Here is a 20243-nt window from a genome sequence, read left to right as displayed (position 1 = left end):
TATGGTGAAAGTGCTGACTAGATAAAGATTTTTGTCAGACTGCAGACTTTAAAAAAGCATTTAATTCAATCTGGCATCCCAGACGGAATATAAATCTGCTACAAAGTGAAGTTGATGGGCAAATGTGAGATGCTCCAGCCCAAGTATTTTATCCAAATGCATCACACAACCAATCCACGGAGCCCAAAATAAAAAATAGCACGAACAGATGTACCTAAGCAGAGAAGAAAGGGACAGCAGGCTCTCCCGTCTCGCTCCTGTCTCCATTCTGCATCAACAAGCCTGAGACGCCAACTCTTCTGGAGAAGCCCCAAGCTTGGTGCTCACTGCACAATCTTCCAAGTATCATGGGCTTTTACATCCTATTGAAGATGTTACCATCTCAGACCCAGTCTCTCAAGTTGTCCAAATCATCAAAAAATAACTGGGTGCAGGAGAGCCCCACTATAAGAAAAAGACGACAAAGACATATCTAAACATTCAGTGTGGGGCTGGGGATACAGCCCAGTTGGTAGAGTGCTTGCCTCACATGCACAAGGCCCTGGGTTCAATTCCAGCACCATGGGGGGGGGGGGGACAAAACATTCAGTGTGTTGTAATCTCTCAATGTTGTATAGAAATAAAACAATGGCAGCCAGGTGCAGTGAAGCATGCTTGTAATCCCAGCAACTCGGGAAGCTGAGGCAGGAGGACTTCAAGTTTGAGGCCACCAGCCTCAGCAACTTATTGAGACCCTCAGCAATTTAGCAAGACTCAGTTCTCAACATAAAAAAATAAAAAGGACTGGGGATGTAACTCGGTGATAAAGCACCCCTGGGTTTAATACCCAGTACCAAAAAAAAAAAAAAAAAAAAAGACTACATTATGGATCAAAGGACATTAGGCAGGAGAGGACACTCCTCTTCTCTTACTGTAAACTCAAATCTTGTCTTCTTGCAGCTGGGAGTGATAACCAGGTGCAGTGGTACATATCCATAATCCTGGCCACTCAGGAGGCCAAGACAGGAAGATCACACGTTAGAGGCCAGCCTGGGCAACTCAGCAAGACTTTGTCTCAAAATAAAACTTCAAAAATGCTGGGGGTGTAGCTCAGTTGCATAGTTCTTGCCTAGAGTATGTGAGACCCTGGGTTTGATCCCCAAAAGAAAAAAAAAATGTACGTGATGATCTCCTTACACCAAATGAGTTTAAGTTCAAACAAATCTGTTGGGAAAAGAAGAGGTGCCCAGAAGTGCCCGCTATGAGGCACTCTGGTAAATTAAAGACAGCCCAAAAATCAACTCTCAAGATGTGTGGTCTCCATCTCCTTCCCTGGAACCAGGGCTGGCTCTGGGATTGTTTGGACCAAAAGAAAAAGGCAAAGTGTGGCTGTGCCATTTTCTGGGTGCAGGCTGGAAAAGATTGGCAGATCCTGCCACCTGTCATGGAACCCAGCCACCATGCTGGGAGGAAGGCCTGTGGAGAGGCTCTGGAGAGCAGAACCGAGGCCCCTGGCAGAGCTGCCTGCACCAGCCAGAAAGTGAGCCATCTTGGAAAGAGGACCCCAGCCTCCAACCCCCTCATCAACCTCACATGGAGCAGAGTGTTGAGAGCCACAGCCAAAGGGGCCCCAGCAAACTTCCAGCTGCCAGCAAACTTCAGACTGCCAGCTGATGATTGGCTCACAGCAGCCCCAGCAACATCTAGCTGATTGGCTCCTCTGCGGTGATGTTCATTGGGCTGTTTCCCTGCCCTTCAGACTGCCAGCTGATGATTGGCTCACAGCAGCCCCAGCAACATCTATCTGATTGGCTCCTCCACGGAGCTGCTCATTGGGGGACTTCTTTGGCTCCGCCCACGCGGCCCAGCCAATCGGCCTCAAGAACAGGAGGATTGTGGGAGGTGGTGAGGGTTGTGTGGGGGTGAGAGGCTTGTGGGAAGCCGGTGGTGGCAGTTGGGCTCTGAGGGTTTTTTCCTGAGGAGCTGTTTTGTTTGGCGTTTGTAGTTCTAAAAATAAAGTTAGTTTCTTTTGACAAGTGGCTCCTGAATTGTGCCCAGCCAGACTGCGGCATTTGGTGGCCCGCACGGGGAGCGACTGAGGGTAAGTAAACTCCTCGCCCCTGAGGGCAGGGCGAGAGGATGGGAAGCCATTCTAAGATTCCTGTTTGTTTTGCTTCATTTTTGTTTTAACTTGCCTGTCCCTGGAGATGAGTGAGACGGAAGAAAAACCGCTCACATCTGAGGAAAAACTATTTGGGTCTGAGGAACAGATAGGGAGAAAGGACGGATGGACATTTCAGGAGGATAGAAAGGTTGATATAATGATTTTGTATGGTTCCATTTTTATTTCATTCTGTCTCGGTTTTGTTTGGCGTCATCTTGTTGGGTTGTATTATAGTAGAAATACGGGATCAGCAATTAGTAAAAAACAAACCGAAAGACTGTTAAGTAAATTGTTAGAGGAAGGAGGCATCTCAGTAAAATCAAGAACAGTCAGGGCATACGTTGATACAATACAAAAATGTAGCCCATGGCCTTTTAAGGAGGAGTTGTTAGATATATCACAATGGAACCATCATGGTGAAGATTTAAAAAGAATAGAAAAGAACAACACAGGGACTCTGCCAGTTGGCACATTGATATTGTGGGCATTGGTATCTGGTTTGCTTAGTCCAAAGCCTTCAATTCAGACAAAGGTAGAGGAAGGAGAAGACATATTGATTCAAGTAAAAGAGAAGGTCTCTCAAATTAGTCAGAAAGAGGAAAAGATTCAAGTAAAAGAGAAGGTCTTTCGAGCTAGTGAGACAGAGGAAGGAAGTTTAGAGCAGAAAAAGCCATCAGGGGAAAAGTTACAACAGGAGACTGCTAATAACACCTTTCTATCAGAGAGCGTAAGTGTCCAACCATCAGCACCACCTCTACAGGAGACTGCTACTAACAGCATTCTATCACCAGAGGGCATAAGTGTCCAATCAACAGCACCACCTCCATATGCTGGGAGGCTCCCAACCCCCGCAGTTGATAGTTGGGATCCTGAGACAGGATCTCAAGTATGCCCTGTATTTGAGGTAGGAGGGCAGCGAATTTACCAGGGTTTAAATTTCAAAACAGTGAAGGAGCTAAAAGAGGCTGTAACAACCTAGGGTCCCCAAGCACCCTTCACTGTAAGCTTGGTCGAATCCATTACCAACTTAAACATGACACCAGCAGATTGGGCTAATATTTGTAAAGCTGTGCTAAATGGAGGACAATACCTGTTATGGAAGGTTGCCAATGAGGAATTTTGCAAGGAGACGGCTAGGCGAAATGCAGCAGCTGGTTATTCTCAGAGAAATCTAGATATGTTGTTAGGAAAGGGACCTTATGAGGATCGGCAGCAACAAATTGCATATGATCCTGGCATATACTCACAAATTGCTGTAGATGCAATTAAGGCATGGAAGACTTTACAAGGACATGGAGGTTTACAAGGTCAATTATCTAAGATAATACAAGGAGCTAATGAACCTTACGCTGAATTTGTAGATAGGCTTATTCAAACAGCTACCAGAGTTTTTGGGAATACAGAACAAGCAATGCCATTAATAAAACAACTGGCTTATGACCAAGCGAATCGTTGGTGCAGAGATATCATTAGACCATGGAAACAGGAAGATTTAAACACATATATTAAATTATGTAGAGACATTAATGAACAAGAGCAAGTCATGGCAGCTGCAGTAAAACAGGCTTTAGATGCCAGAGACATTAATGAACAAGGGCAAATTGTGGCAGCTGCAGTAAAACAGGCTTTATATACCAGGCCAAGAACATGCTACAATTGTCAATAAACAGGACATTTTAAAAGGAATTGCCCCATAGGAGGAGGGTTTAACAAAACTAGGTATCAAAGGAGTAGAATACCGGGTATTTGCCCACGATGCCGTAGAGGGAGACATTGGGCTAATGAATGCCATTCTCAAACCACCATAGAGGGTACTCCATTACATTCGGCTAATGAATGCCGTTCTCAAACCACCATAGAGGGTACTCCATTATCAAAAAACGAACAAGGACAAGGTGTTTATCCACAATATCGTGGACAAAGGCATCGGGCTCCGTTGCCAAAAAATGGACAGGGGGCCCCAATGCTCTGGGGCCCCAAACCACAAATATACGGAGCACTGGAGGAACCCAGCAACCCCATCAGGGTAGTGACCAGGACACATTGTCCATCAGATCCCTCATCAGACAAATCAGAGGGAGTGCAGGGTTGGACATCTGCGCCTCCGCCAGATCAGTACTAACTCCAGAGATGGGAGTTCAAATCATTCCCACAGGGGTAAAAGGACCTCTTCCCAAAGGAACAGTAGGCTTATTATTGGGACGCAGCTCTTCTACTCTAAAAGGACTTTTGATAAGTCTGGGGGTAATTGATCCCGATTATGAAGGTGAAATAAAAATTATAGCCAGTTCTCCAAAGGGTATATCAGTAATTTCACCAGGAGATAGAATAGCACAGTTACTAATAATACCTAGCCTACGTGATAAATTTTCCAGTCATGCTGTAGAAAGAGGTTCCAAGGGATTAGGCTCCACAGGTGTAGATTGGGCTATGCTTTCTTTAAATTTAGATTCTCGCCCCATGCTAAAACTAAATATTCAAGGACATGAATTTAATGGGCTACTGGATACAGGTGCAGACCTTAGCATCATCTCTCGTCAAGAATGGCCAAAACATTGGCCATTACAACAAGCCACTCAAACGCTTCGAGGCCTAGGAGTGGCGACTAATCCCGATAGAAGCACAATGGTATTAGATTGGAAGGATCCTGAAGGATGTGAAGGAACTATACAGCCATATGTATTGGATCATCTTCCCGTAAATTTATGGGGACGAGATGTCTTAGATCAATTAGGTTTGACATTAACAAATAACATCAATCAAAATGCACCCACTATTATGGCTAGACAAGGTTTTAGGAAAGGAAAAAGATTAGAAAAACAAGAACAAGGTATAGCAGCACCAATACAAATAGATCAAGGAACAGACAGACATGGGTTGGATTTTCACAAAGGGCCACTGAGACAATAAAAATTACATGGAAATCAGAAAGACCAGTATGGGTTCCTCAGTGGCCCTTGACTAAAGAAAAGATACAAGTAGCCCATGATCTGGTCAAACAACAATTAGCGGAAGGACATATACAACCTTCTGTATCTCCCCATAATACTCCCATTTTTGTCATCAAAAAGAAATCTGGTAAATGGAGATTATTGCAAGATTTAAGAGCCATTAATAATGAAATGGTCATTATGGGACCTGCTCAATCGGGGATTCCTCAATTGTCTGCTTTGCCAAAAACTTGGTATGTTTTAGTTATAGATATTAAAGATTTTTTTTTCAATTCCAATTCATCCTGAGGATAGTCCACGTTTTGCATTTACTATCCCTGCACTAAATCATGAAGGTCCTGATCAGAGATATGAATGGAAAGTATTCCCTCAAGGGATGGCTAACAGCCCAACTATGTGTCAAATTTATGTTAACAAAGTAATCCAGCCACTTAGAAATCAAAATCCTGAACTACAAATATTTCACTATATGGATGATGTATTATTAGCACACAAAGCTAAAAACACATTGCTAGAATGTTATGCCACACTTACAAATTTATTAAAAAATTATAATCTAGAGATAGCAATAGATAAAGTACAATTAAATTTTCCAATTAATTATTTAGGAGTTCTATTATCCTCAACCATGGTCCATCCACCAAAAATTCAAATACGAGTAGATCAACTCAAATCACTTAATGACTTTCAAAAGTTATTAGGAGACATAAATTGGATAAGGCCTTATCTAGGTATTCCAACAGGAGAATTGGGACCTTTATTTGATATCCTAAAAGGTCCATCAGATCCAAATTCACCCCGAATGTTAACGCCTGAAGCAAGAAAGGCATTAAAAATCATTGAAACATATATGGAAAATATGCATTTGGATAGAATTGATATAAGTTTGCCTTTATTATTTATTGTACTACCAACAAAAAATATTCCTACAGGAGTATTTTGGCAAGAAGGTCCATTATTATGGATACATTTATCTTATTCTCCTAACACTATTCTTACTAGGTATCCTGAGGCTGTAGGACAATTAATACTCAAAGGAATAAAAACAGCAAAGGGAGTATTTGGAATTTCTCCCAATAAAATTATTACTCCATATACTATGAATAAATTGATGAATTAGCTAATGAGTTAAATACTTGGGCAATAATCATGTGCAAATCTAATGTTTCATTTGATAACCACTTACCATCTAATCCTTTTATTGTCTTTTTGGTCATTGCATCCTGTAATTTTTCCAAAAATGACAAGAAAAACACCTATCATGAATGCTCCAAATATATTCACTGATGGGTCAAATAATGGTACAGCAGCAATAGTTACACCTGATCAAACTTTTACATTTTTAGTACCCAAACAATCAGCTCAAAAGGTAGAGCTTAATGCAGTATTACAAGCTTTTGTGATGTTTAAAGATTCTGTATTTAATTTATTTTCTGATAGTCAGTATATAGTTAATGCTATAATATCCCTTGAAGGTGCTGGTAGGATTTACCCTTCTTCTACTGTTTTCTCTTTGTTTTCCACTATACAAAGTTTAATCTGGGACAGAAAAGATCCATTCTTTATAAGACATATCAGGGCACATACAGGATTGCCTGGAGCCCTTAGTTTGGGCAATGATTTAGCAGATAAAACTACACATGACATACATATTTTCTCTACACTAGAAGAAGCTATAAATTTTCATAAAAGGTTCCATGTCAATGCTAATACTTTACAAAAGCGTTTTAAAATAACTAAGGAACAAGCTAGACAAATAATAAAACAATGTCAAAATTGTGTGACCTTTTTACCACAAGTTAATCTTGGAGTCAATCCTAGAGGATTGATACCTAACCATATTTGGCAGATGGACGTCACACACTTGCCAGAATTTGGAAAATTAAAATATTTGCATGTTACAGTTGATACTTCTTCTGGATTTTTGATGGGCTCCCTTCATGCCGGAGAAAAAACTAAAGATGTTATAGCTCATTGCTTACAAAATTTTGCCACTGTGGGCATTCCAAAACAGTTAAAAACAGATAATGCCCCTGGTTATACTTCTACCTATTTTAAACAATTTTGCTCATCATTTGGCATTACTCATATAACATGAATCCCATACAATCCACAGGGACAAGACATAGTTGAAAGAGCTCATCAAACTATTAAAATGTACTTATTAAAGCAAAAAGACGGAATTGGGAAGGGGTATATATTCCCCAAAGATAAACTTAAAATAACTCTTTTTACTCTAAACTTTTTAAATTTGGATTCATCAGGACTTAGTGCTGCAGAAAGGCATATGTGTCCAAAAAATGTACATAAGCCCAAGGTACTTTGGAAAGATATTCTAACAGGACAATGGAAAGGTCCTGACCCAGTAATTGTCTGGAGTCGGGGGTCTGTTTGTGTGTTTCCAGAGGAAGAACAGCAGCCGATTTGGATTCTGGAAAGATTAACTAAAATCCTGACCCAGTGATTGTCTGGAGTCGGGGGCCTGTTTGTGTATTTCCACAGGGAGAACAGCAGCCGATTTGGATTCCAGAGAGAATAACTAAAGCGATTTCTACAGACCAAAAAGAAGATGATTTGGCTCAAATCCATAACAGCTGATATCCAAAACTCCAATTTGGCTATCCTTACATCTGCGACAGAACCAGGATGCTTTTTTCAATATCTATTTTATTATTGCCCTTTCCCATATCATGAAGTTCTATTTTGTTTTTTGAGCTCATACAGACCTAGGTTAATGTTTTGCTGATCAGTTCTATTTTTTTTGACTATAGAGTTTTTAAACATTGCAATGGAGATTTCACCTGTAAAAAGTTATAAGGCCTTTACTATTATGTTATGTGTTATATGTATTATATTATGTGTGCACATTTGTGTTTTGTGTTATATGTTTGAATGTATGTATGTCCATATATCATATATGAGGAGCGCTCATGAAAAAATGGATCCAAATATTTTTTTTATTCACGTGATTTAAATGGTTTAATTTAAATTGGGTAAATAACTATTAAGAATTGTTTTAATATGTAAACAAAAAAGAAGGTTAACAGATCTGTTTGTTTACTTTCACCTTTCCTTTTCATTATATTTAATAATTCTCTTCAAGATAATGTAAATTGTTAAGAAAATTGTTTTCTTTTCTCTTCAAGATAATGTAAATTGTTAAGAAAATTGTTTTCTTTTAGTGCCTTCTGGAATGTTACATAATTTTTTCTTTAGCCATTATTGCTAGAATTCCTATCTTCATCCCAGTGCCGGTGAAGACAAAGATAAAACTAATCTACAGTTTCTGCAATAGCCATCACTGAACTGCTTGCAGAACTTGCCTAAACTATGTGTCACTTGTATGCATTGTGAACTCACTTGTATGCATTGTGAACTATCTGTTGGTGCAGCGACTTGTGGTAGTGTTGGGGTATTTTTGCTGATGATGTCATCGGTGGTACAATTTTTCCAACAAGAGCCATCAATTGGCTTGGTGTATCTTCCTCCCTTCTGCTTGTCATGACAAAGACCTCTCCACAGGTGTGGCTGTACTGGACCGGTAGTCAATGACGGGTAAGATCCAATTACAATGGTACCAACCTAAGACAGGAGGCTGACGCCCTGAGGTCAGCTCATCCGAAGACGGGTAAGGACCATATGTAGTATTGGACAACCTAAGGCAGGCACGGTCCCTAAGCCACATGCTTGTTGTTTAAACAGAGAGGGGGAGATGTTGAGAGCCACAGCCAAAGGGGCCCCAGCAAACTTCCAGCTGCCAGCAAACTTCAGACTGCCAGCTGATGATTGGCTCACAGCAGCCCCAGCAACATCTAGCTGATTGGCTCCTCTGCGATGATGTTCATTGGGCTGTTTCCCTGCCCTTCAGACTGCCAGCTGATGATTGGCTCACAGCAGCCCCAGCAACATCTATCTGATTGGCTCCTCCATGGAGCTGCTCATTGGGGGACTTCTTTGGTTCCGCCCACATGACCCAGCCAATCGGCCTCAAGAACAGGAGGATTGTGGGAGGTGGTGAGGGTTGTGTGGGGGTGAGAGGCTTGTGGGAAGCCGGTGGTGGCAGTTGGGCTCTGAGGGTTTTTTCCTGAGGAGCTGTTTTGTTTGGCGTTTGTAGTTCTAAAAATAAAGTTAGTTTCTTTTGACAAGTGGCTCCTGAATTGTGCCCAGCCAGACTGCGGCAGCAGAGATGGGCTGTAATGACCCAGCCCTGCCCCAATTCCAGACGCATGGGCTACATAAATGATTGCTGCTGTTCCAAGCCACCTTGTGGGGGGCCGGGGGGCTTGATCACACTCCCATAGACCTCAGAACAGATTAGAGCTAACAAGGACATGGGGCAGAACACAAAGGCGGCTGCAGGGAAGGGAAGTTTGTAAAAGCAGATATAACATCCATGTTAGCAACTGTTAATAATGACATGCATTCCAAAGAAAATGGCAGAGCACACTGTGAAGGTACACTGAGGGCCACCGATAGTGTTGCATCGTTAACGTACCTACACAGAGAAAAACAATTAAAAGAAAAGCGAGAGGAAAAGACGCGTGTGCAGGTAAAAGGAGGAGCGGGCTGGATTCAGCTCATTCCGTGGTCACCTGAAATTAAGAGTAAATCCCAGGTGGCCTGCTAGCTACACACACACACATGAGCAGCAAGAGGAACAGGGACCTCACGGAGATCAGCACCCTGCACCTAAGAGGGATTCCCACGCAGGGAAACTGAGCTGCTCAGCACACGTTCATGGATCAGAGGACACCAGGCGAGAGAGGACACTCCTCTTTTTTTATTGTAAACTCAAATCTTGTCTCCTTGTGGCTGGCAGGAGTCATCTTGCCCTCTGCATAGGATGATGCCAACATGCCGAGGAAATAAAGCAAGGCACAGAAAGTCCCTCCAAACTCTGCCACAGGATTGGAGCCACTAACCCAGCAAGGCCATGCTAACAAAAGCCAGTTGTGTGAGCTAGGAAGCCCCTTCTCCTGGGCTGGGCTGAGTTTGTCCTGACACGTAACAAGGTGCTTTCCTCCGGCACAGCGTGAACTCAAGCTGCCTCTCACTTCTTTCTGTCTCTCTCTCTGTCTCTCTCTCTCTCTCTCTCTCTCTCTCTCTCTCTCGCACACATACACACACGCACGCGCCCATACAACAAACAATTGCTGATTGCCAACTATGTTCAGGCACAGGGCTAGGCCCACATCAGTGGGCGACAGAGCTCCCACTCACAAGAAGCTGAAAGTAACAGTGAATTGTCAGGCCAGCATCCGGAGGCTGTCGGAGAGACGGATCATGGGCTGGGGTTGTGGCTCAAGTGGTAGAGCGCTTGCCTAGCACCTGCAAGGCACTGGGTTCGATCCTCAGCACCACATAAAAATAAAATAAAGATATTTTGTCCACTGAAAACTAAAAAAAAAAAAAAAAAGAATCAGAATCCTTTCCCTCATGGAGCTTCTAGTCCAGTAAATGAGAAAACATTAAACAAGCAGTAAGCCAGGTGCAGTGGCAAACACCTGTAATCCCAGTGGCTCTGCAGGCTGAGGCAAGAGGATCACAAATTCAAGGTCAGCCTCAGCAACTTAGCAAGACCCTGTCTCTAAATGAAAATATAAAAAAGGCTGGGGATGCGGCTCAGTGGTTGGGATCCCTGGGTTCAATCCCTGTACAAAAAAAAAAAAAAACAAGAAGCATAAGTCCTCAGGAAGAAGGAAGCGCAGGGTGCTGAGGGATGGCAGAGTTGCCGTGCCCTGGTTTCCCCTACATGCCACAGTTCCTGGGTTTTAGAATATGTCTCTTATTGTACTTTTTCCATCTCTGAAAAGATGCATCTTAGCAGCACAATCATCCAGGCAGCCATAATGATGGAGTTCTGCTCCTAGAAGCACAGGGTCAGCTGAAGCCATGATGTCCCCATCAACAAACCATCAAGGGTCCTGTGGGAATGAACAGGACTCCTGGTCACTGCTAAGAACTGTCTGCTGGCACTTTGGGTAAGATGAAGAAAACTCCAATGTCAAAACTTTCAAAAGAGGTGTCAGTAACCTAAAAACATTTGGGACCAGTAATGGAACATCCTTTAAAAGAATATTACAGGGGCAGAGCGCTTGCCCCACATATATGAAGAACTGGGTTCGAACCTGAGCCCCACATAAAAATCAATAAATAAATGTGTCCATCTACAACTGAAAAAATAAAGAATATTACATCACTGGCACTCTTGAAGGACAACATGATGGATATTATTTTGTTGGGGGAAAAATATGAACACTGGTATCCATGAATCAAAATATGATTCTGAACAGTTGGATTCTCAATGTGTGACATTTACAAATATCTTATCAAGCTTAACTTTGAGCAGAGCGCAGTGGCACACACCTGTAATCCCAGTGGCTTAGGAGGCTGAGGCAGGAGGATCTTAGCAACTTAGCAAGGCCCTAAGCAACTCAGGAAGACCCTGTCTCTAAATATAAAAAAAGGACTGGGGATGTGGCTCAGTACCGAAACAAAAACAAACAAAAAAACTTATCTTTGATTTCATTTCCTGTATATGCATAAGGCATATAGATTGTTTTACCTAAATAAACCAAAAAAGAACTTGTTCAAAAAGCATAAAATTAAAATTATAAATGATAAGTTGTCTCCTAACGTAATAATTATTTCTTATTATTTTATTATTCAGGGTTCAGTAAGAAAAACAGAAGCCCCATCATACATTTCAAATTATTGAACTTAATACAGGGAAACTTGCTATTCAAGTATTACAGAACGAGAAGGCAGAGGGGAGCTGAGGCGACTCATAGCGACAGAGACCAAGAGCCCAGGGACCCAAGGGACGACACTGGGGCTATTGAGAGCCTCAGTGTTTGGAGAGGGTCCTGAGTGGGTAGGAGCCAGACCTGGGTCGGGGCCATGGCTGGGCTGGGCTGGCACCTCCCGAGGGCTGGGACGAACCTGCTCTTTGGGTTCGCTGCCTGCGAGGGCCCACGGCTCCTGACAGGGATGAGAGCAGGAAGCACAGCGAGACAAGGTCCCTTCAACGCCCGCCCTCCAGGCTCCTGTAAACGGCCACTGTTAGCAGCTCCTCGCAGAGAACGGGCAGGCAAGGCCGGTGGTTCATAGATCCTGTCCCTGTCAGCACAACACAGAATACAGAACAGAGACCTGGAGGTGAGGAACAGCAGCTCGATAACTACACAGCCGGGTTTTATATTATTTTATATTATATTATTAATAATACATTAAATAATGGGGCAATTTACACTTCCTTCCTTCCTTCCTTCCTTCCCTCCTCACTCTTCACCTTCTTCTTCCTTCTTTCCTTTCTGTTTAAGAGGCAGGTTCCCACTTTGTCACCCAGGCTGGCCTCCAACTCCTGGGCTCATGCGATGCTCTTGCCTTAGCCTCCTGAGTAGCTGGAACTACAGACGTTTGCCAGACGTGGTTCAATTTGTACTTGAAGATACTTTGGTCTTGTGAAATAAGATAGTTACATATTAATATGGCTACTATTACCAGAGCCGAACTAACAGCAGCTCATACAAGATCTAAGCAGTCTTCCGCACATCTGGGCATGAGCAGTCTGGAGAGGGCAGGGTGGACCCACAGTGTCACACACTCAAATTCCTAGGTTATTGCTCTACCACAACCTTGTGGTCCAAAGTAGTTGCCCCAGTTCCAGCCAACACATCCACATTCCAGCCAGGAGAAAGGGGATGTTGTGCTTCATTCTTTTAAATCAGAGGCTGGCCAACCTCTGCCAAATCCTCTGCCTGTGCCAGGAGTTTCAGTGGAACGGAGTCACAGCTGGTCATTCACACATTGTTTGCTTTTGCATTATAAGAGCAGACTGAGCAGTAACAACAGAGACTGTATAGCTGGTGAGCCCAACACATTTACCACCTGACCTTTCTAGAAAAGGTTTGTTGACACTATTTTTTTTTCCTCAGTACTGGGGATTGAGCCCAGGGACCCTCTACCACTGAGCTGGTCAGCACTTTTATTTTGAGACAGGGTCTTGCCAAGATGCTGAGCATGGCCTCAAACTTGTAATCCTCCTGCCTCAGCCTCCTGAGTCACTGGGATTAAAGGCATGCACCACCACACCTGCCCTGACCCGTCCTTTATAGGAATAGCTTGGAAGTTGACAGCGGACATCCATCCCACAGCGGGCTGAAATGGCAAAGGCGGCCGGGGAGTCTTTCTGGAATGGCCTGCACTCTGGGAGACAGGGTCTCCGCTGCAGAATCTCCCCCTGAAGGTCTGCCCTGCTGCTCCTCTCTGACCTCCCATGTCCTGAACCACTCCCTCACTGCGCAGAGCTGTGGCTTGTGTCTGGCCTCCTCGAATGCGCAGCGTTTCTAGCTAAGCTAAGAGTGGCCCCCACCCGGTAGCCATGCCCATTCCTTCCTGGTTAGCTGCATCCTGACTGTGTTCAGGTGTGTGTGGCCAGAGGAGCCGAAGGCAGAGGGGCCACCGCCTGAGGGCCAACCCTGATCAGTCTAACTGAGCCACTTGGCCGGATGTTGGTTTAGAAGTGGCTGAAACCCTCGGTCCATCCGTGGAAAGGAAGAGAAGTTTCAGGAAAAATTGTCCTGCTTGATTTTGAGAAGACAGGAGAATACAGGTGGGGAATCCACTCCCATGTAGGGGACCTTACGGGAGAATCTGGTGCTTGTGCCTGCGAAAGCCATCTTGAGACATGGGGTGAGGGGGGAACAACAAGTCACAGACGGGGTGACCTGGAGTTTCACCTCACTGAACGCTGGACTGGCTGCCCTGGAACCACCTGCTTCAGACATTTTTTTGGGGGGGTGGGATTACCAGGTTTTGAATTCAGGGGTACTCGACCACTGAGCCACATCCCCAGCCCTATTTTGTATTTTATTTAGGTCAGGGTCTCACTGAGTCGCTTAGTGACTCGCTTTTGCTGGTTACACAGTTGTGAACATTAAATATGCACAAATCTGTGGCACATGGTTGGCACTTACTGAAGGAAGTCCCCGGAGGATGCCCTGACTCTTGGTAACAGAATACCTGACTGAGAGTGGCTCAAATCTGAGGGCTTTATCATCTTTCAGATCAAGAAGTTTACAGTAGCCAGGCATGGTGACATGCTTGTGATCCCTACGACTCCGGAGGCTAAGGCAGGAGGATCACAAGTTCAAAGCCAGCCTCAGCAACTTAGCAAGAACCTGTTCAAACACTGGGGATGTGGCTCAGTGGTTAATTGACCCTGGGTTCAAACCCTGATACAAAATATAAAAAATAAAAATAAAAAAGGAGCCAGCATTCCAAGCACCCAATGGAGAAGCTGGCTTCAGCCTGGATCTGTTGGGAAACCTGAGGATACTTCATCACAATGACAAATCACTATTTATCCAAACACCAAGGCAGTTCACCAAGCGGGCACGGTGACGCATGCCTGTAACCCCAGTGGCTTGGGAGGCTGAGGCAGGAGGATCTCGAGTTCAAAGCCAGTCTCAGCAAAAGCAAGGCACTAAGTGACTCAGTGATGGGCTGGGGATGTGGCTCAAGTGGTAGCGCGCATGCGTGCGGCCCTGGTTCAATCCTCAGCACCACATACAAACAAAGATGTTGTGTCTGCCGAAAACTAAAAAAAAATAAATATTAAAATTCTCTCTCTCTCTCTCTCTCTCTCTCTCTCTCTCTCTCTGTCTCTTTAAAAATAAAAAGCGACTCAGTGAGACCCTGTCTCTAAATAAAATACAAAAGGGGCTGGGAACGTGGTCGAGTGCCCTGAGTCCAATCCACAGTACCAAAAAAACCAGTTCACTAATTTCCAAGAAAGAAACAACTTTGTGCTTTAAAACTGTTGTGAGTTTCAGGAAACTAGATAGAGAAGCAGAGATCATGTCCATGTACAGGAACAGAAAGTAAATAAAGGACCAGAAACTTCTGCTTCTTATAGCACTGAAACGGGGAGTTACCATCTCACACAAAAAATGAGTGTACCCTCTATGTGCTGGATTCCCAGGCTACTCAGAAAATACTTAAAATACACTCATAATAATGGCAGATATTTATAAGTACTTCTGTTTCTGCTTCTATTTATTTATTTAGTACCAGGAATTAAACCCAGAGGCACTCAACCACTGACCCACATCCCCAGCCTGTTTTTTGAATTTTTTATTTTGAGACAGGATCTCATTAAGTTGCTTAGGGCCTCACTAAATTGCTGAGACTGGCCTTGAACTTACAATCCTCCTGCATCAGCCTCCCAAGCGACTGGGATTACAGATTTGAGTCACAGCACCTGGCTGCTTTTGCTTTTGATAATGTGGAGTCTCCTCTATCACACCAAACCTTCAGGGCTGGGGCTGAGGCTCAGTGGTAGAGCACTCGCCTAGCACTCGCCTCAGCACCACATAAAAATAAAATAAAGGAATTGTGTCCAACTACAATTAACAAACAAAATATTAAAAAAAAAAACCCAAACCTTCTCCACAAATAACAATTCTGCATAAGATAGATGATAGGTAGGTAGGTAGGTAGGTGGATATATAGACAGACAGACAAATGATAAAATTACCTAAAGGCAAATAGTTGGCAGAACCTAGGAGAAAGTTCTTTCCTCTAAAAGAAGCCACATGAAAGGAACCGCAACTTGTTCTTATACACATTATGCAAATCTCTGACAGACACCTGGACTATGGATGGTGGAGTAGACCACAAGCAAGTCAGTGAGGGCTGAAGAGACAGACAGGGTTCAGCCCTCTGTATCACAAAGAAGAAAGACATTTGAATTGAACCATTCAACCAAGATCACTGTCCACTAAACAAACAAACAAAAAATCAATACTCTTTGGGGTATCTGCAATGACAATGTCCAAGACACACTCCAAAATTATTAGACACAGAAAAAAAAAACCAGCAAATTCCAACTCATACTCAACACACACTCAAGGGGAAAGGTGACTGATAAAGACTGACATGGAATTGACCCCGACACTCGGTATAGCAAACAAGGGTTTAAAAACAGCTATTTCGGGCTGGGGTTGTGGCTCAGTGGTAGAGCACTTGCCTGGCATGTGTGAGGCACTGAGTTTGATTCTCAGCACCACATATAAAATAAAATAAAGGTCCATCAACAACTAAAAACAAATTTAAAAAAAAATAAAAAGAACCAAATGGAGGGGCTGGGGGCTCAGGGGTAGAGTGCTCACCTAGCATGTGGGAGACGCTGGGTTCGATCCTCAGCACCACATAAAAATAAATAAAATAAAGGTATTGTGTCCAACTACAACTAAAAAAGAACCAAATGAAAATTCTAAAAGTGAAAAAAATGCAATATCTGAAATTAAAAATTCACTAGAGGGGTTTAGCAGCACCTTAAAGATGACAGAAGAAAGTGTCAATGGATTGTAAGATAAATTAATAAGAATTATCCAATCTATGGGGCTGGGGATGTGGCTCAAGCGGTAGTGCGCTCGCCTGGCATGCGTTCGGCCCCGATTCGATCCTCAGCACCACATACCAACAAAGATGTTGTGTGGGCCAAAAAACTAAAAAAAAAAAAAAAAAAAAAAAAAAGAAGAAGAATTATCCAATCTAAAGAACCCAGGATAAAAGAAGAGGGAGATCAAAAAGCCCTGGTGATCTGTGAGACAATATTAACTGGGTTGTTTTGTTTTGTTACCAGGGATCGAACCCAGCGGGAGTTAACCACTGAGCCACATCCCCAGCCCTTTTTATATTTCTATTGATTTTTATTTAGAGGCAGGGTCTTGCTAAATTGCTAAGGGCTAAATTGTTGAGGCTGGCTTTGAACTTGTGATCCTCCTGCCTCAGCCTCCAACTCACGGGGATTGCTGGTGTGCATGGTTGTGCCCAGCTCAGCAGGACAATATTAAGAAATCTAATATGTGTCTCACTGGAGGACCAGAAAGAGAGAACAGAGGTAATGAAACAGTGTGGGGAGCCACATTGAGTTACCACGTCCTCCAGTCCTGATGCACCACGAGGATCTGAAAGATCACTGTAGTCTGGTTCCTGTAGTGCCATGACTCATGACTTGGTCCCCCGACCCCTCCCCCTCGGATAGCAAGGCCAGTCTTCTGAGCAGGCACACCCTGGGGCTGAGCTACACTCATCTATTCTTTTGTCATCCTAACCTTTTGCCCTGTTTGGGATAGAATGTTCCATGGAAACACCCTTTGTGTGTCCCCTTCTCTGGCTCTGCCTTTGGGTGTGGCCTTCCTAGATGTCAGTCACCTGCTGACAGCAGACATCACAAAGCTAGACTCAACACCTCCTGCAAAACCTGACCCCTTGCCTCATTTGAATGGCTTCTCCCCAATAAAAGGGTTCAATGTGTGTGGGCTCTCTCTCTTTCCACGGACCCTAAGGTCAGAGGGGCCGTCACAGAACCCAAAGAAAAAGGTGTCTCTGTCTCTTGTGTGGTTATTTCGTGCAGCCCAGTTCCCCAGAGGACCCTGAGCGTTTTAGTCGTGGAATGTGACACAACAGAAAACTATTTCTCAAGGAAATAATGTCTTAAGGCTTCCCACGTTTGGTTAAAAAACAAACTTAGATTCAAGAATCTCAGTGAGTTCAAGCAAAACGCACACAAGGAAACCTGAGGGGAGGCCACAGACCAAGGAAGACCCCTCCCCAACCGTCTCCCTCCCTCCTCCCGCAGAGACCCGAGACCCAGACACGTCCATGTGTACCATGTTAACTCTAAATGGACTACGGAGAGTTCAGGATTTTTTCTGATACACCTTTTTTTTTTTTTAATTTGGAGATAGGGTCTCTCAAGTTGCCCAGGCTAACCTTGAACTTACAATCCTCCTGCCTCAGCCTCCTAAATCACTGGGATTTCAGGTTTGCACCACCATACCTGGTTTAAGGATATACATTGCAGTCCCTAGAGTAACCATTAAAAAAAAAAAAAGCAAAAGGGGGGGCAGGGGCTGGGGTCGTGGCTCAGTGGTAGAGCACTTGCCTAGCGCGCATGAGGCACTGGGTTCAATCCTCGGCACCATATAAAAACAAATAAAGGTATTATGTCCACCTACAACTTTAAAATTTTTTTTTAAAAAAAGCAAAAAGGTACAGCTAAAAATTCCAATAGATAAATATGAATTCTAAAAAATATTCAATTAACCCAAAAGAAATTTGGAGAGGGCTGGGGTTGTGGCTCAGTGGCAGAGCATTTGCCTCTCATGTGTGAGGCACTGGGTTTGAGCCTCAGCACCACATAAAAATAAATAAATGAAATAAAAGATATTGTGTCCATGTATAACTATAAAAAGTTAAGAAAAAAATAAATTTGGAAAGAAAGAACAAAAAGCACAGGAGACAAACAGAAAACAAATAATACCATAGTAGACTAGCTCCAGATGTGTCATGCGTGAATGACACACTGCAAGTGAAAGGAACAGAGTGAGCTGGGGGCAGGGCTGGGGGCGGGGGACTGGCTGAGCACCCACCAGGCCCTGGGTTGATCCCCTGCAATGGCAAAAAATAAAATAAAATCGTAAATAAACAAGAGACAGATTGTACCAATGTGTGAAAAGGCAAGAGTAGATGTATGTGAAGAGAAGAACGTTATAGGTAAAGACACAGACAGGCTCACGGCACAGGACTGAGGAAGACACACCAGCCAGGCAGCAGTCACAGGAGCTGGAGAGGCTCTACAGAGATCAGGTACAGCTGGGCCTGTGGCACACGCCTCAGTCCCGGTGACTTGGGGGCTGAGGGAGAAGATCCCCAGTTCAAGGCCAGCCTCAGCAACTTAGTGAGGCTCTAAACAACTTTGCAATACTCTTGTCTCAAAATAAAATATTTTAAAAAGGACTAGGGATGGAGTTCAGCAGTAAAGTACCCCTGGGTTTAATCCCCAGTACCTAAATAAATAAATGTCGCATAAGATAAACTTCAAGACAGAGTATTGCTGGAGAAAACAGTGATATTTTGTGATGGTGAAAGGACTGACACATCAGGAAGACATAATATTACTAAATGTGTAGGAACTAATAACAGGACTTAAGTGAGGAAGCAGAAGTTGACAGACTTAAAGGAGAAATAGATAAACGCACAATCACAGCAGATTTTAGCATCCCTCTCTCAACAACTGATAGACAACCAGACAGAAAAATCAGTACAGATCTCAGAAGGCCAGATCTCACCTGGACCAACTCCCTGGCCCTAGCTGATCCTCATGGAACACACCACCCAGCACCGTGCGACAGAGAGCATCTGACCATGCACAGTGCACCCAATAAACCATATCATTGGCCTCTTGGGGCCCTTACTCAAGCTCTTTATGGGCATCATCCCCCTTAGTCCTTCACAGTAGCCCCAGGACATTGGCATTAGCCTCAATTTTACAACAAGGGAGTAAAATCTCTGGAAGCTATGGGGCTGGGGATGTGGCTCAAGTGGTAGCGCGCTCGCCTGGCATGCGTGCGGCCCGGGTTCGATCCTCAGCACCACATACAAACAAAGATGCTGTGTCCGCCGAAAACTAAAAAATAAATATTAAAGTTCTCTCTCTCTCTGTCTCTCTCTTAAAAAAAAAAATCTCTGGAAGCTAAAAGTCACTTTTATTCCCTGTACTTCATTGCTGCTTCTGCCAGTGGCCTTTGAGCAAAAATATCAAATATAAACAGTAAATATCCCCAGACCTAGCCCCACAGCATCCTTGCAGATCAGCCAGCAAAACACAGGCCGGGTGGTGAGAAGATCTGGATGTGAGCCCTCAACTGTCTCCAACTGGCCACATGCCCTGGGTGGGCCGCTGGACCTCTCGGTCAGTGCGCTCATCTGTAAACGGGTCATGAGGCGCACAGGGCCAGCCCCCCACACACACCAGGAAACTCAGCCTTAGACAGGTTACAACAAGCTGCTAGTAAGTGGCCGAGCCAGGATTTCCATGCAGGGCCATCTCCAAAGACCACGTGTTCAGCGATCTGAGCTCCAACATGCCTGAAGCCCTGCTTCCAAGCCTAGGTCTTGAATCAGTACCTGAGAAGCAGCCTGGAGGACCCCGTAAATGCACGTTAGAGTTCAGTGAACCTGAGCCACCCTTCCTGACCCGGCAGGACCGCGTGAGAGCCTTGTGCCACAGAGGGCAGGACCCCGAATTAGCCCCAGCCTTCAGGGGTCCACTGGGGGTGGGCAAGGAGCGCGGCAGC

At 44.1% G+C, this 20243-nt stretch overlaps 1 long non-coding RNA gene across 1 annotated transcript in view; it reads right to left on the bottom strand.

The window, feature by feature from the left end:
• LOC308658108 overlaps window positions 1-20243 on the bottom strand; it is a 24838-nt gene extending 4595 nt beyond the window's left edge. Inside the window, exons 1-3 of the long non-coding RNA XR_014024140.1 lie at window positions 20074-20243; window positions 12037-12213; window positions 215-444 (exon numbers count right to left, since the gene is read on the bottom strand). This is a non-coding gene — a long non-coding RNA (uncharacterized lncRNA). The remainder of the gene's footprint in view (window positions 1-214; window positions 445-12036; window positions 12214-20073) is intronic.

Source organism: Spermophilus citellus (assembly GCF_964194105.1).
Source record: "Spermophilus citellus genome assembly, chromosome: 10".
In the NCBI taxonomy this organism is placed as follows: Eukaryota; Metazoa; Chordata; class Mammalia; order Rodentia; family Sciuridae; genus Spermophilus; species Spermophilus citellus.
This window is presented reverse-complemented; position numbering and strand designations above follow the sequence as displayed.